The 16,172-nt window shown below is 43.8% G+C and overlaps 1 long non-coding RNA gene across 1 annotated transcript in view; it reads right to left on the reverse strand.

Moving 5' to 3' along the window:
• LOC132867803 (uncharacterized) overlaps positions 1 to 16,172 on the reverse strand; it is a 33,630-nt gene that overhangs the window by 16,954 nt on the left and 504 nt on the right. The gene's annotated exons all lie outside the window — the stretch shown is intronic.

The raw sequence follows: 16,172 nt of genomic DNA on the forward strand, positions 1-16,172 counted from the left end.
ATCTTGCGTGATACTGGAGCTGCACTGTCGTTTATCTTAGGGGGAATCAGCGCTCGAAACTAACGGTGTCCCGATGTCCCGGGGACCATAAAAAATGTCATCAGGACACAAAATTATCATATCTGGGACAATCCCGGGACAATGGAAAAAATAGATCTAGAAAAAAAAGTTCTACATTAATATTATTTACAAAGCCGTAACACATACGTAGACATTCACCTAATTTGTCAATTTTAATTTTAAAACGTTAACAGCGAAAAATACATGGTAGCTACACTTTCGATGCACCTGCATCCGTAGGCTACAGAGCAGCGCATTCTGTTCTAGAATCTTCGGCCGGAGTCCGCATTATATGGACTTGGAATGGAATTGCTACCGCACACGCTGCGCCGACTCTTGCCACAACAAAAATGCTTAAGTGGTTGAAGCGGACCGACCGCAGGGAAGAAACTGAAAGCCCAGACATAACGTCTCCGGGACCTTCAGGATCCAAAGTGTCATCGCCTGGTCTGCAGGCAACGCTAGCAACTGAATGAACACTGTTAGACACGTTATAAAATACAACAGGAATGATGTGGATGATATTGACGGAAGATACCGTTCAACAGAATAAGTGAGTTTTCTTGGTGTCTTTCTAGTTCAGAAAGTTTAGTCAGTCAGCAGCACAACTAGGCTAGGACCTGGCACTATGCTGATGTCGCTAACATTTGCACCCGGCAGCGAAAGTTCATAAAAATGGATAACGGAAAGTTCATAAAAATGGATAACGGTAATGGTGAAAATTATAAGTTGGCCTTATAAGTGCCAACAGATATTCAAGGTATAAGTAGATGAAATGAACATACAGTAAAAGGGGTCTTATTTTCAACTAAAGTGTACTGCAGATGTAAGGAGTTGAAACATTTTCTGAATGAGCTAGTTGGCCCCTTTAAATAAACGGGTATCTATTCATACAGTGAGATCGCCAAAGTTTAATAAACTGAAAATGCAATAACTGTAATTTTGAAGTAGATGATGTATAGGACATGTGTCGCTTGTGTCTTGTGACCAGGGCCGGAGTGGGCCCTGTTTTCAGTCCGGGAGTTTAATTCACATTCAGGCCACTTTGAAATGGAGGAGGAATTTGAGTACATTAAAAAAGATAAAACAAATAACTCTTCTTTCACAATGCTTTTTATTTGGTTTAAATTCAGGTAGTGACAATGTATGTTGTTCGTCGTTCTCTGCATTACTTTAGGGTTAATAAAACTTCCATTACGCGGTAGTTTAATGACCACAAACGTAATGCAGAGACCGACGAACGATTTCATCTAGTATGAGACGGGGCTCCACTTAAAATTGGATGGTGTGTGGCCGCGTGTCTAATCCGCATATACATTTATCTGTGTCACCAACATGTCCCAAAGTTCCTTAGTGAAAATATTTGAAAACACATCCAAAGGACATGCATCTTCAGAAATCGGCATCTTCGGCCCGGGTGTGGGAATGAACTTTTACGTCGGGGGCGAAATCCAGCTGACTGCCACTCCAAATAGCAAAGCAGCGAGTATAGCTGATTGTTTCACGTTATTTAAGACGAATTACACAACACATTTTTAGTCACAGTCTTAAAATAACGAAAGCACCCATCTCGCGTGCATTTGAACCAATGCTTGTGCATTACATGCCGCATACGCCTCGAAAATAATGGCAAATCAACAATGCTGGGTACTCAGCAACCAGCAGATAAAGCGTGAGGGCGCATTAGGCAACTCAAAAATGGTTAAATGAAATGTAGGATAAAGCAAGTGTTCGATTCTGCTTAGAATATTGGCATACGCATACACCTCTTCCAAGTTATATATTTAACAACAATTATTTAACATCAAATATGACTTCTAGGCTTATGTGTTCATAACCACAATGTGCGCACGCCTGTGGAAATGCATGGTGTGACAGCGAGATGAAATAGGCTGGATGAGGAAATAACGCGCAACAGCACATTTGGGACCTGTTCATCTAAAATTGTTAATAACTGGGATCTAAAGCAATGTCCGGTTCTTCTTAGAATTAAGACATACACCACATCTATACCGTGTAAATTGCGAGATTTCACATGACAGCAAAAAGCTGAATTGACATTGCAAACTATCGACACATTATAGGCCTAGCATAGACTGATAAAATCGACAAACAGGGTTATCATACTCCATATCTTTCGTAACCTACCAGCTGGTCTTGAGAACATATGTCAATTTGGCACATTTTGCTGCCACCTCCTTCCTTTTTTTAAGCTTCGCCCTTTCGGTTCCACCTGGCCTCTTTCTGCCCTCCATCACTGACGCGCGCTGTTTCGCGCCAATGTTGTTTAAGTTCCCCGCAATACAGAGGAGGAGTCTTGGACCAAACCAACTGCAATAGAGGGGAGGGGAGAATTTCCTTATTTGGTAGCGCCTATTTAATCTGCCGCGATGCTGTCGGCGTCTGGGCTGCCATGTGAAAATGCAGAGTGCAGTTGAATTGATGATTAATGCAAGAATAAGATCAGTGACCAAAATTAGTGAAAATTATTTTCCCCATGCTCCAAGCAGGCCACCATTGATGGTTTGGGCCGGGGATGGTCCCGGCTAAATATAGGGCCACCCCGGCATTGCTTGTGACTTATTGTAAAAATGATTTAAAGGGTTCAAAATCACAGTTACAAATATAATAGTAACTTCATATGATAATATTAACCACTGGTTATTTCAGAGAGGAAAAAAATGGGGACACTATTGCTTCCATTCGGGACAATACAACACAGAATTCGGGACCACTGGGGGACACAAAGAAAAAAAGTTAATTTCGAGCCCTGGGGGGAATCTTGCCTTTGTCTGAAAATACGAAGACGGGGACTAGTGTCTTTGTGCGTGGCTTTGAAATGGGGTCGGTGACCGTTCCACTTCACCAAATTGAGTTGCAATCTGATTTGGTCACTGGTACTGTTGCTGTGGGGGTTCGTGGCTCACTGCCTATTCCGGGAGTAACTTTTATTCTTGGGAATGATATCGCATTTGGTAATGTGTGGGCCAAACCGAATTCAAATGTGCTGCCCAAGGTTTCTGTCCCTGATCCATCTGTTGTCCACGAGTGTGTGCGGGAGCATCCTGAAGTGTTCCCCGCCTGTGCCGTCACTCGTGCTATGACGAAGCGCGCAGCTTCTGAGGAGCGTAAGCGCTCACTGTCCTCCTCCACTGTTGATGCGCCCAATTTGTCTGATTCGTTCTTTGCTAATCTTGATTTAGGTAGTATTGTTCCTTCGTCTACTACTTCTGTGCCGTTGGCGAAAGTTGAAAGCACACTGAACTTGTCTCGTGAAAATTTGATTTCTGCTCAGAAATCTGACTCAACGCTTGCTCCATTGTTGCAGCTTGTGTCAGATGTTGATATAGAAAAAGAACCACAGTGTTTATTTTTCAGAGACGGAGTGTTGATGAGGAAGTGGAGACCTCCTCATGCTCCAAACCTGGGGAAGGAGTGCTTCCAAATTGTGTTGCCTGAGATGTATAGAGGTAAGGTTTTAAGTATAGCTCATGATTGTTTGGCTGGACACTTGGGGATAGCAAAGACATTGAATCGTATTACTCAACATTTTTTCTGGCCTAGTGTTAGGAGAGATGTTGTTTGTTTTTGCAAGACGTGCCACGTTTGCCAGTTAGCTGGCAAACCAAATCAAACCATTCCACCTGCACCATTGTATCCTATCCCTGTGTTAGGCCAGCCATTCGATACAGTCATCGTTGATATTGTTAGTCCACTTGACCGTGCAAAAGGTGGGTACCAGTATCTGTTGACAATGATGTGCGCAGCGACTCGCTTCCCAGAGGTGATCCCTCTGCGTACTATCACCACCAAGGCTGTACTTAAGGAGCTGTTAAAATTTTTTTCGCTGTTCGGTCTACCCAAGGTTGTGCAGACCGACCGTGGGTCTAATTTTACTTCTCGTCTCTTTGCCCGCGTGTAACAACAGTTGCGCATCCAGCACAACATTTCCAGTGCTTTTCACCCTGAGAGTCAGGGGACACTGGAACGTTTCCACCAGACTTTGAAGAGTATGTTACGGAAGTATTGTTTAGAGACTGGTGGGGATTGGGCTGATGCTATTCCCTGGTTGTTGTTTGCATGTAGGGAAGTTGTCCAGGAGTCTTTGGGATTTAGTCCGGCTGATCTCGTTTTTGCGCACTCACCACGAGGTCTGTTGGCTGTCCTGAAACACCAGTGTTTTAGTGATGACTCCACTAAGAACATACTTTCTCATGTATCTGACTTTCTAGATCATTTACATCGGGCATGTGAGTTTGCTCGTGAACATCTAAAACTCAATGTAAAATGAAGCAGTGGTATGATCGTAAGGCTGTCGATCGTCACTTTGTAGTGGGTGACAAAGTGCTGATGTTGCTTCCTGTTCCTGGGTCTGCTTTGCAGGCTCGATTTAGCGGCCCATATGAAGTTTTGGAAAGTGTGTCTGATCGGGACCATGTGATTGCGACTCCAGACCATAGGCGTTAGAAGCGCTTATGTCACGTGAATATGTTGAAGCCGTTTCATGAGCATGACTCCTCTGCTCTTCCTCTTGTGCCACCTGACCCGCAACCAACTGCTGAACCAGCGCTGTCCAGTGGTGCGGTGCTGATCTCTGCGGTGGAAGAGGGGGACGATGACGTTGGGAGTAGCCCGTGTCATGCAGTGGTAGAGGGGCGCTTGAACAATTCTGCTATGATTTCTGTGCTTGACTCTCACCTTCCTCATCTATCTCCGTCGCAGAGGGCTGACATAGTGGAAATAGTCAACCAGTTCCCTGAGCTCTTTGGCAATGTACCAAAACAAACGCGAGTTCTCGAGCATGATATTGATGTTGGCGCTGCAGTTCCCATCAAGCAGCATCCATACCGCGTTAATCCTGCAAAGAGGGCGATTTTGAGGAAGGAGGTGGAGTACGTTGGCGAATGGCATTGCTGAGCCTAGTTCAAGTCCCTGGAGTTCTCCTTGTCTTCTTGTAGCTAAATCTGATCACACGTTCTGTTTTTGTACTGATTACTGCCGTGTCAATGCAGTCACGGTACCTGACTGTTATCCTGTTCCGAGGCTTGATGACTGCATTGACAGGGCGGGGTCAGCTGTGTTTGTGAGCAAATTTGATCTGCTCAAAGGTTACTGGCAAATTCCGTTGACAGCCAGAGCCAGGGAAATTTCTGCCTTTGTAACACCAGACGATTTTCTGTCTTATCGCGTAATGGCGTTCGGCATGCGTAATGCTCCCGCAAGTTTTCAGAGACTGATCAATACAGTGTTGTCGGGTATGTCTAATTGTGAGGCCTATCTTGACGATGTTGTATTGCACAGCCCTGATTGGTCCAGTCACCTTGTCCAAATTCGAGAACTGTTTCGGCATCTCTCGTCTGCAAATTTGACCATCAATTTGGCAAAATGCGAATTTGGAAAGGCTACTGTTACGTATCTTGGCCGCTTGGTGAGAGGGGGTAAGGTGCGTCTGTTGGATGCAAAAATCTCTGCCATCTGCAATTTTCCTGCCCCTGCTGATCGCCGCGAGCGCCGCAGATTTCTTGGCATGGTCGGCTACTATCGTGCGTTTTGCAAGAACTTCTCTGCAGTAGTAGCCCCGTTAACTGATTTGTTAAGTCCGAAGGTCCCGTATGCCTGGTTGGAACAATGCAGTAGGGCTTTTGAAAGTCTGAAGTCGCTTTTGGTTGCGGCTCCGGTTTTGAGTGCGCCTGATTTTTCAAAGCCCTTCTTCCCTTGCTGTCGATGCATGTGACTCTGGTGCTGGAGCTGTCCTCCTCCAGCTCGGTGCTGATGACGTTGAACATCCTGTCTCTTATTTCTCTAAGAAATTTAGCCTTCCGCAGCAGTCGTATTCGACCATAGAGAAGGAGGCACTAGCCCTGGTCCTTGCTGTACAACACTTTGAGGTTTATTTGGGTGCCTCAAAGAACATCGTCGTCTATACTGACCATGACCCGTTGAAGTTCATCTGGCGCATGCGTAATTCAAATCAAATGGCTCATGCAGTGGTGTTTGATATTGCAACCTTTCAACTTGCAGGTTAAACACATTCGGGGTACGGACAACGTTATAGCGGACGCTTTGTCCAGAGTGCCTTAGTGGTGTCTTCTACGGTATACCTGTATGATTTTTTTGTTGTTGTTGTTTTGGTGTTTGGTAATGTGTCTTGTGTGTATATATGAACCATTACGCATTTTGTTTGCCTCATTGTGCCTATGTTTGTGCCACACACCTCTTCTCTCTGTGGATGTGGTGTGCGTGCACGTTTTTTGCACTTAATTATGTTTGTGTGTCTTGCACCCGACCTGCCTGTGAACGTGGTGTATGACTTTTTTTTTTTTTTTGTGTTAGTAATTTGGGGACTATGTCACCAACTTAGTGGGGAGGTGTTACATCCTCCTACCACTAGGGGCCCCAGTACCTTTTTGTATGGTTGCTGCACCTAATTGTTTTACAGGTGGCTGGTGTAGAGCCAATGATGTTTCCCCTATAAATGCTAGGGTGGGAGCCTGAACACGCGCTCGCTCTCTCCTCGGGGGCTGGCTCCACGCCTATCTGATGCCTGCTTGTTTCTCCTTTGTGGTTGGTTTCCCCTTTTGTATGTACTTTAATTCTTTGTTGGTTCTTCCTTGGTTTGTTCTGTTATTTTACAATAAAATACCCCTAGACTTAAATGAGCCCTGTGACTTTTGTCATAGATGTTACACTGCTACATCTGTTTGTAACACCATTAGGTGACAACAGGCAAACCTAACAATTGGCCCTTTTCCACTACCCTTTTTCAGCTCACTTCAGCCCGACACGGCTCGCGTTTCGACTACCTCAGAGCGGCGTGACTCAGCTCGCTTCAGCCTAACTCAGCACCCAAAACTCGCACGGTTTTGGAGTGGGGCTGAAGCGAGCCAAACCGAGCCGAGTGGGGCTGGGGGCGTGAGCAGACACTCCCCTGTGCACTGATTGGTGAGGAGGAGTGTCCTCACATGCCCACACACGCCCCGCGAGCACGCTGGGATCTGTAAACACCATAAACCCGGAAGAAGAATAATTACGAATTACGAGAATTTCTGAAGCCTTATGCGCCTCGCCTCATCTATACGCTCTTGCCAGTATCTGTTGGCGTTGTCGGTGACAACAAGCCACAGCACCAAGACCAGCAACACTAACGACTCCATGTTTATTGTTTACTCTCCAGGTCGTAAGACTACCGCTTAAAAGGTCACTGATGTCACCGTTTGCGCCACCTAATGACATCACGTGACGTCCACCCACTTTCGCTAACTCCACCCAATGTGTCCACCCACTTCCAGCCAGCACGGTTCAGCATGGTTGTAGTTGAAATGCAACTCCAACAGCCCCACTCAGCTCGACTCAGCCCAACTCAGCCGCGTTGGTAGTGGAAAAGCGGCAAATCTGCCTCTCTCTCTCTGTTGAGTTACATGTCACTCCTGAGATACCAGTGATGCTGACCTCTCCTGCTCTTTGGACCTGCCTGATCCATCCTGATGCCCTGCTTCTGGCTGGAGTTCTCATCACTTCACATCTGCAAGGATGACCCCATATGTACAGCCGCTGAGCCATCCTGATGACCTACTTCTAGCTGAGGTTCTCATCACTGTTCTCCTATGGAGGATGGATCCATATGGACAGTCAAAACATACACTTTAGGACTGTAGTTGTCATGAACAGCTTTGCACTCAAGTGTCTATCAATGAACAGTTGATAACGTCAACAAAATAGACTTCATGTTAAAACTCAAATGAATTTCCTGGTTATACAATGGCATTTTTTGACCATATAGGACACACTTTTAGCAGAGAGTTATTTATAATCATGCAATCTGTCATCACCCAAATAAGGAGTTGTTCCCTTTTGACGTTTCTTCCTCATGTCATGTCGGAGTTTTTCCTTGCCACCGTTGCCCCAGGTTAGCTCATTAGGGATACATTTATTAAGTCAAGTTTATTTGTATAGTGCTTTTAACAAGAGACATTGTTGCAAAGCAGCTTTACAAAATTTTAAGGACTTTAAACATGAGCTAATTTTATCCCTAATGAGCAAGCCTGTTGTGACAGTGGCAAGGAAAAACTCCCTCAGATGACATGAAGAAACCTCGAGAGGAACCAGACTCAAAAGGGAAACCATCCTCAGTTAGGTGATAACAGACAACGTGATAACAGTTTTAACATGAAGTCTGTTTCGTTGATGTTATAAAATCTTCACTGATAGGAGTGCAAAACTGTTCATGACAACTGCAGTCCTAAAGTTAGCAAGTCAATTGTAGTCCTCAGCCATAAAAGCATTACTGTAAGAGTCCAGAGCATCTTCCAAGTGTGACTTTCAACTGTCTGTATGGAGCCATTCTCTACAGGAGCGATGTGATGAGACTCCAACCAGACATAGGGCATCAGGATGGATCAGGTAGGTCCAAGGAGCAGAAGAGAAGAGGTCAGCATCTCAATCGCAGGATTGACATGTAACTCAGAAGAACAGATAGAGTGGGGGGGGAGAAAAAGAGAAAGAAAACACAGGTTGTTGGGTATGCCCAATGTCACCTGATGAGTAGGAACAGTATACATTTTGCACTGAGTGCAAGCAGGGACTAACTGAGTGCACGCAGGGGCAATACTAACTATGACAGCATAACCAAAAGGGGAGAGGCAGAAGGTAACACGGGCATGAGGGTGCCCCGGGACATAAAGCAGCAGCCACTACACCGTCAACAAACTTGAGTGAGGAAGTGAGTGGGGGACTGACAGCATCCAAACATCCCAGTTTACCAAAACACCATGTCTGAGGACCCTCCAGATCTACACCTTTACCTCAAACACCATTAACAAAAGGCTTGACTAAACAGATATGTTTTCCGCCGAGACAAACACTGAGACTGGGTCTGATTCCTGAACACTACTTGGAAGGCTGTTCCATAACTGTGGGGCTTTGTAAGAAAAGGCTCCGCCCCCTGATGTAGCTCTGCCCTCTGATGTAGCAGAGCCTTTTCTTACAAAGCCCCACAGTTATGGAACAGCCTTCCAAGTGTGAAATGTGAAGTTCACTATAATGAGGTACCAGCAGATAGTCTGCACCTTTTGATCCAAGTAGATGTGGCGGGTCATAAAGGACCAGAAGTTCGCTCAGGTACTGTGGTGCGAGACTATTCAGTGCTTTAAAGGTCAATAGTAGCATTTTATAATCAATACAAAATTTGATTGTGAGCCAATGCAGTGTGGATAAGACAGGGGTGATGTGGTCGTATCTTCTAGTTCTAGTAAGGACTCTTGCTGCTGCATTTTGAACTAACTGGAGGTTTTATATGCACTTATTGGAACATCCAGACAGTAAGGCAGTACAATAATCCAACCTGGAGGTAACAAAAGCATGAACTAGTTTTTCTGCATCGTGTAGTGACATTAAAATTTCTTATCTTAACAATATTTCTGAGATGAAAGAAAGCTATCCAGGTAATTATCAATATGAATTTCAAATTAAAGACTGGGGTCAATAATCACCTCGAGGTCTTTTACTGCTGCATGTGAAGAAACAAAAAGGCAATACAGAGTTACTGTGTAATCAGAAAACCTAAGTCTAGCCGCATGTGGTCCGAGTAAAAGTACTAGGATCTTGTCAGAGTTAAAGGGGAACTGATGTCATTTTTAAACTTGCTTTATTTCTTAATTAACATGTTATTCAATTACGTTTTCGGTTTTATTAACCTTACATCGTGACTGGTATTGGATTATATTACACTTATCAGCCTTTTTGGTTTTTAGAAGAAGAAACCTTTATTTGTCACATGCACACTTCAAGCACAGTCAAATTCATCCTCTGCATTTAACCCATCTGAAGCAGTAAACACATGCGCGCGCACACTCAGAGCAGTGGGCAGCCACACCAGAGCACCTGGGGAGCAGTTAGGGATTCGGTACCTCGCTCAAGGGCACCTCAGCCAAAGGCCGCCCCACGTCAACCTAACTGCATGTCTTTGGATTGTGGGGGAAACCAGAGCACCCGGAGGAAACCCATGCAGACACGGGGAGAACATGCAAACTCCGCACAGAATGGCCCTCGCCGGCCGCTGGGTTCAAACCTGGAACCTTCTTGCTGTGAGGCTACCGTGCTAACCACTACACCACCGTGCCGCCTTAGCCATGTTGAATGTAGTTTGTATGGTCCACGGCAGGCGTCACAGTATCTGCGCAATCCTCACGAGACTTGTGCGAGACTTCAAACGTGAAGTGTCAGCACCGCCATTTTGAAACCTGTTTACACAGTGGCCAGATCGCCATATTCCAATTTAGATTAATTTCGAGATTTGCCAGCTTCATCAGTGATGGAGTGTCAGTCCTGCGCGCTGTGGCGCATGCACCTGAAGGCACGCCTCAGGCTGTGCGCACCGAGTGGACTCCAGCACGCACGCCAAGAATAAGGTGCACCTGAGCTCAGTTAAGGAACTGTGTGTTTGCCTATTTAAGGACTGTTCTGATGCATTTGCATCGCAAAGTATTATGATATGCATTACCAAGCCTTTCTACCCATTGTCTTGATTTCCTGTTTCACGATCCTTGTGCCAGTTTCTCGTTCTTGTCCTCGCTTAGCCTTTGATGTACTATTTGCACCTCAACCGACCTTTTTGTCTGTATTCTCGTTTTGATCTAGCCTGTCATTTTGGATTTTTTTTCCTGCACTTTATTAAACTGTATACTTCTGCACATACATCCGCCTCCCTCGCATATGTGACAGAGATTATTCCATATGACTTCGAACCAACTGAGAAGAGTTGGAAAGACAACAGGATAAGGACTAGTTCGTTGCACTGGTATTTACCTCATTACTGTCGCACAATTAAAACGTGCCAGATCAGGTGGCTGGTGGGTTTTCAAAATAATAAATACATGCATGTTTTTTGTGATAAATACATTTTATACCGAGCGCATTTCCCACACAATCGTCACTAAGATTTCAGACAGCACTACAAAATGGCGCCCCCACTATATAGTGTCCTATAAAGTGAGTAGGGAGCGATTTCGGACACAGGGAAAACTTCCGGCTTGATTACGTCAGCATTCGAAGGAGGGAGCACGTCTTTTGACAACATTGGCAGATGTTGGTCACTTTGATTTCCGCTGGACATTTTACTTCCATCCCACAAAGTTTCGCAAAGGTCTCAGTGAATCTCGTTTACAGCCGTTGCTTTGACATATGGACTGATATATTACATGGCATATTTCAAACACTCATAACTTGCTATAGCAGTGACAAAATAGCTGTCAGAAATGCATTCCTACATTTTATAAAATGAGAAATAGAATTTTGATAATTTAAAAAAAATTACCTTCAGTTCCCCTTTAAGCAGAAGGAAATTAATAAGCATCCAGTGCAGGGTTCTCCACTTTTCAAAAATGAAAGGTGGAGGCGGGGGTTTGCCCCCCTGAAGCTGATGGACTTTGGGCTTTTTGACAGTGAAACTGGCCAATAAATGGATAGCAAATGCTAAATCATTGTTAAAATCATTTTTTTTAAAAATTCACACTTACTGTACATATCTTTGTCAATGTGAGACTCATTACAGTGACATTTCAGTTGAGACTGATGCACCTGTAAAATGTCTATCGTTTTAACTGTAGAATGCCCTCGTATACCTGTGTCACGTAGGTTCTTAAATGTGACAATGATGGACAACGGCCAAAGATAGAACTTTTAATACAAGATGTTTTATTGGGTCCAGGTTCCCAAAGTAGCAGCAGAAATTTAACACTAAAATAAGTTATAATAATAAAAGTTCAAGTAATTATTAAAAAAAAAAAAAGTCTACAAAACAGAATACTGTATTGCACTATGTTTGCACCGCCTGATGACAGGCGCATTACAGGACTACTACATAACAGACAGCGCCATGACCCAACTAGTCCACCTCCTTTCAGAGGGCTGGATATAGTGGCCTGTCCTAACCCACTGGAAGATATCAATTACTTTATATTACCAACATCGCATAAACCATACATTTACTTAATTTCAGGTCTAAGTGCATCCCAATAATCTCTATAATTCATAAACAAAACACTCAATTACAATAAATGCATACATTTTTTACAATACACATAATTAAATGTTAATTGGGTGGAACTACTACAATCCATGCAAGAGCTGGTACGCGTGCCCGAGACTGGCACTACAAAGCCACCCCGGCCTCCGTAGTTCGGGTCCTTTGACCCAGGAACACGGAAGTCCTGCAGTAAACAAACACAGTGAAGCAGCGGGAAAACGCAGCTGTCGCCTACACAATCACAGATACATAAAATAAAAGACCTGAACTTAACCAGTGTGTGTGTGTGCGCACTGTTATATGATTACTGTAACTGTGTATGGTCAGAAAAGACGATAACGCTACAAACAACCTGCGTGTACACCAGCAAAGTTATTTAGCTGCTGGCTAGCTGCAGCTTCCAACGTTACTATGTGTCAGTATAGTGTAATGTAGTGCAGTGTAGTGTAACACAAAGATAGATCTAGATAAGTTACTTTTTTTTTTGGCCACAGGAAGGGTGGCGGGCCAGAATTATAACGTGGCGGTGCGCCACTTTAAAAGGGTCCGTGGAGAACAATGCAGTGTCTAATGTCCTTTACACATTCCTCAATTCTATTAAGCTGGTGTCTCATCTGGTTTTGCAGAAACATACAACTGTGTGTCATCAGCATAACAGTGGAAACTAATACCATGGTTACGAATAATATTACCCAGGAATAACATGCATAAAGAAAAAAGCAGTGGGCCTAAGACAGCATCTTGTGGAACACCAAACTTTACCTCAGTAAGTCTAGAAAAATCACTATTTACATCAACACACCGACAGCGATCAGTTAAATAAGAGCTGAGCCAGGAGAGGGCCGTTCCCTTAACTCCCACAACATTTGCTAGTCTATCCAAAAGAAAGGAATGATCAATGGTATCAAATGCTGCACTAAGGTCAAGTAACACAAGCAGCAAGACACAGCCCTGATCAGATGCCAACAGTAGGTCACTTCCTACGATGTTTCTCAATCTATGGGCCATGGACCATGTAGGTACACAGTGTCTCTTTAAGAAACTACATTTCCCACCAGCCAACTTCCGCGTTGACCTATGTCACGCGTGGGTGGGATCATCTACGTCACGTCCTCCATGACGTCACTTCCACGCCGACTCTTTAAGAGACCCGGAAACGCTCAGCTCGCTCTCTCTCGTCTGGATTTCAAGCCATCTGGACACAAGGGATACCCTGCATCAGAAAAACCCAAAAAAACTCTTTCTTGCAAGATCCACGATTTAGCGCGATTTCTTTCTTACCCTTGGCCAAGGTAGACTCCAGAGTCGCGCGATTTTTAACTCAGTCGAGTTACAACCGGTTTTATTCGTATTAGAAGTGACGTCACGACTGCCACCCAAGCAATTCAAAGTTAAGAAAGCGGCTGGACCCTTTTTTTTAACTGAAGCGCTGTGCACTTTTCAGCTCAAATACACGAAGCGGTATTGGCCGGTTTCGCGAGCGGAATATTGCGCATGCGCACATCTCTCTTTCCGAAGAGAAACATCCAGCGATTCATCAAAACAATATGTCGAGTGAGATGCTTCGGAAATTGTGTGAATAAACTGATAAATTTGATATGTAACCCGAATATCGGCGTATTTTGGCACTTGTCCGATCGGACAAGTAACCGAGATGATGAACTTGTCCGACAAAGGATCACTTGTCCCGGACAAGCAGACAACCGTTAATGTCGAGCCCTGTATAAGGGGAGTAAAACATTCTAATTGCTGATATAATAGTTATATTGTTAACTACAGGGCTACTTAAATTGCCTGACCTTAAATAGTAGTTAGAATTTTTTTTTTGTCGGATATTTTCAATTTTGTCATTGAAAAAATTCATGAAGTCGTTGCTGCTACATACTGCAGGTGTGCATGCATCTATAGTGGTCTTTTTCCTGGTTAATTTTGCTTGAGTATTAAACAGGAATCTAGGATTATTTTTGTTATCTTCTATTAGGGAGGAGAGATAATGTTGATCTCGCAGCACTCAGAGCTTTTCTATACTTCAGGAAGCTCTCCTTCCACGCTAATTTGAAGGCTACCAATTTTGTTTGACGCCATTTACATTCCAGTTTTCGAGTGGTCTGTTTTAATGTGCGAGTGTCATCATTATACCAGGGTGCTAATTAAGTCATATATTTAAAATCTGTATTTTTCTGTCAAGCTGGTTTGTGATAATGCCTATTGTTAAAAGGATTATACAAATAAAGTCAATGTATTGGACAATAAACTGCACTGAATGCACAACCTCCTCGGCAGAAGTAATAATGTTGGCCAAACTCTCCACATGAACTCAGCTAAATCATGATCAGTTATGACGCGATTAGGATTACCCTCAGTCAACAATCTACACTTCTTACAGATGCAACTTTTCTTTTTTTTTTTTTTGGTTTTGTGAACAGAAGACAGCATGGCGGATGAAGAATCGCAGCGAGCAGACCAACCTCCTGAAAGAAGCATCAGAGCAGTGGAGACACAAATCACTCCTGGGCACTTTAACTTTAAGGGCCCGTTTACACGAGGACGCTGTCGGGTAAAAACGACTAAATATTTTATCAGAAGTGCCTTTCGTTTACACGAGGACGGCGTTTCCGAGGCTGAAAAACGGATAAAATTGAAAACGCCTTCCAGAGTGGATAAGTTAAAAACGGCCCCCGTTGCATATCCGTCTAAACTACCCAATACGCGAAACTCTGCTCGGATCTGCTCACGTCGGGTACGCGTTTACGTCATACATATGTCATATACTGCACATGCCAGCCCGGGAAGTAAGAAAGTAAGTAAAAAAGTAAGAGCATGTCTGATTACATCGATCCAACGGAACTTCAAGCTGCTCTGTGTTTTAATGCAGTAGATGTGTTTTCCTGCTCACCCGCCCAGCTGGAGCTCCTCAGTTTGGTGTCGCCAAGTTACACACACACGCACGCGCGCGCACACGCGTGTGCGTGCACGCGCGTGCCGCCTATTCAAGCCGCTCGTGAAACCATTTTTTTAAAAATAAATTTTCATACATACTCAGTATTAATTAATTTAATATGTATATGTGATAATTATATGTGATTAATGTATAATTAGTATTTACCCGCCATCATGTCATCATTCATATGGACCGCAATGGAAATAAGTTTTAAACTTTCTTGCGTTATCCATGTACAACTAGTGTATATTTTCCATATTGTATTTATTATATCATGTATATACATTGGTTTACTAAATAAACAAATAAAAATAAAAATAAACCCGAGACTGAAAACAAAACTAGCAGCCGAACGGATTTATTTTGCTGAGATGGACACTGCCTTTTCTCTTCTTCACCGAAACAAGAGTGAGTGTTACTTAATAAAGGCAGATTAAAAGAGTTTCGGTTTGGTCCTGCTCCTCCCTCGAGCACTACAGTACCTCAGCCGGACCGGTGTTCTGTAAAGTTATCCTAGCAAGTTCTCATACAGACCGTTTTATTATTCAAAACAAGTCATTACAAATTATTTGACTCGGCCAAAGACTCGACCAATACGCACAAAACATAAAAATCGGCAAATGCGTGAAATTCTCACCGATTTTCTATCAGCCCAGCTGATCGGTGGGACAAAACTACTGTTGAATTTTCCTACCCTCCTGGATTTCGCGCATGTGTAGTAGGCTTGGTAGGATAACTTGACAGAACAGCAGCGCAGATCAGACAAGACAGAAGACGTTGCGCATGCGTGCAGACATAGCGGAGACATTTATGCATCACCGTATAGACGCAGATTTCCTCCTTGAAAACAGTCGTATAGACGCGGAAAAAAGTGAGAACGAAAACGGACTTTTGCGTTTTTGTTTTATACCGTCCCCGTGTAAAGTGGGCCTAAGAATAAAACCCAGCGCGGAAACAGAACACAGAGCTTTGCGAGTTGGGCCTTTAGCTTTGAGTTAAAGTAAGAAGTTTCGTTGCTGCCAGAGCTCATCGTTAAACAGAGTTCTCTCTCCAGGGATCAGAGGCTTAGAGCTCAACACCATACGATTCTTCCAGTAACAAGATTTCTCGGTTGGGGAAACCATGCCTAAAACAGTCCCCTATGATTTC

The sequence above is a fragment of the Neoarius graeffei genome, chromosome 19, assembly GCF_027579695.1.
Source record: "Neoarius graeffei isolate fNeoGra1 chromosome 19, fNeoGra1.pri, whole genome shotgun sequence".
In the NCBI taxonomy this organism is placed as follows: Eukaryota; Metazoa; Chordata; class Actinopteri; order Siluriformes; family Ariidae; genus Neoarius; species Neoarius graeffei.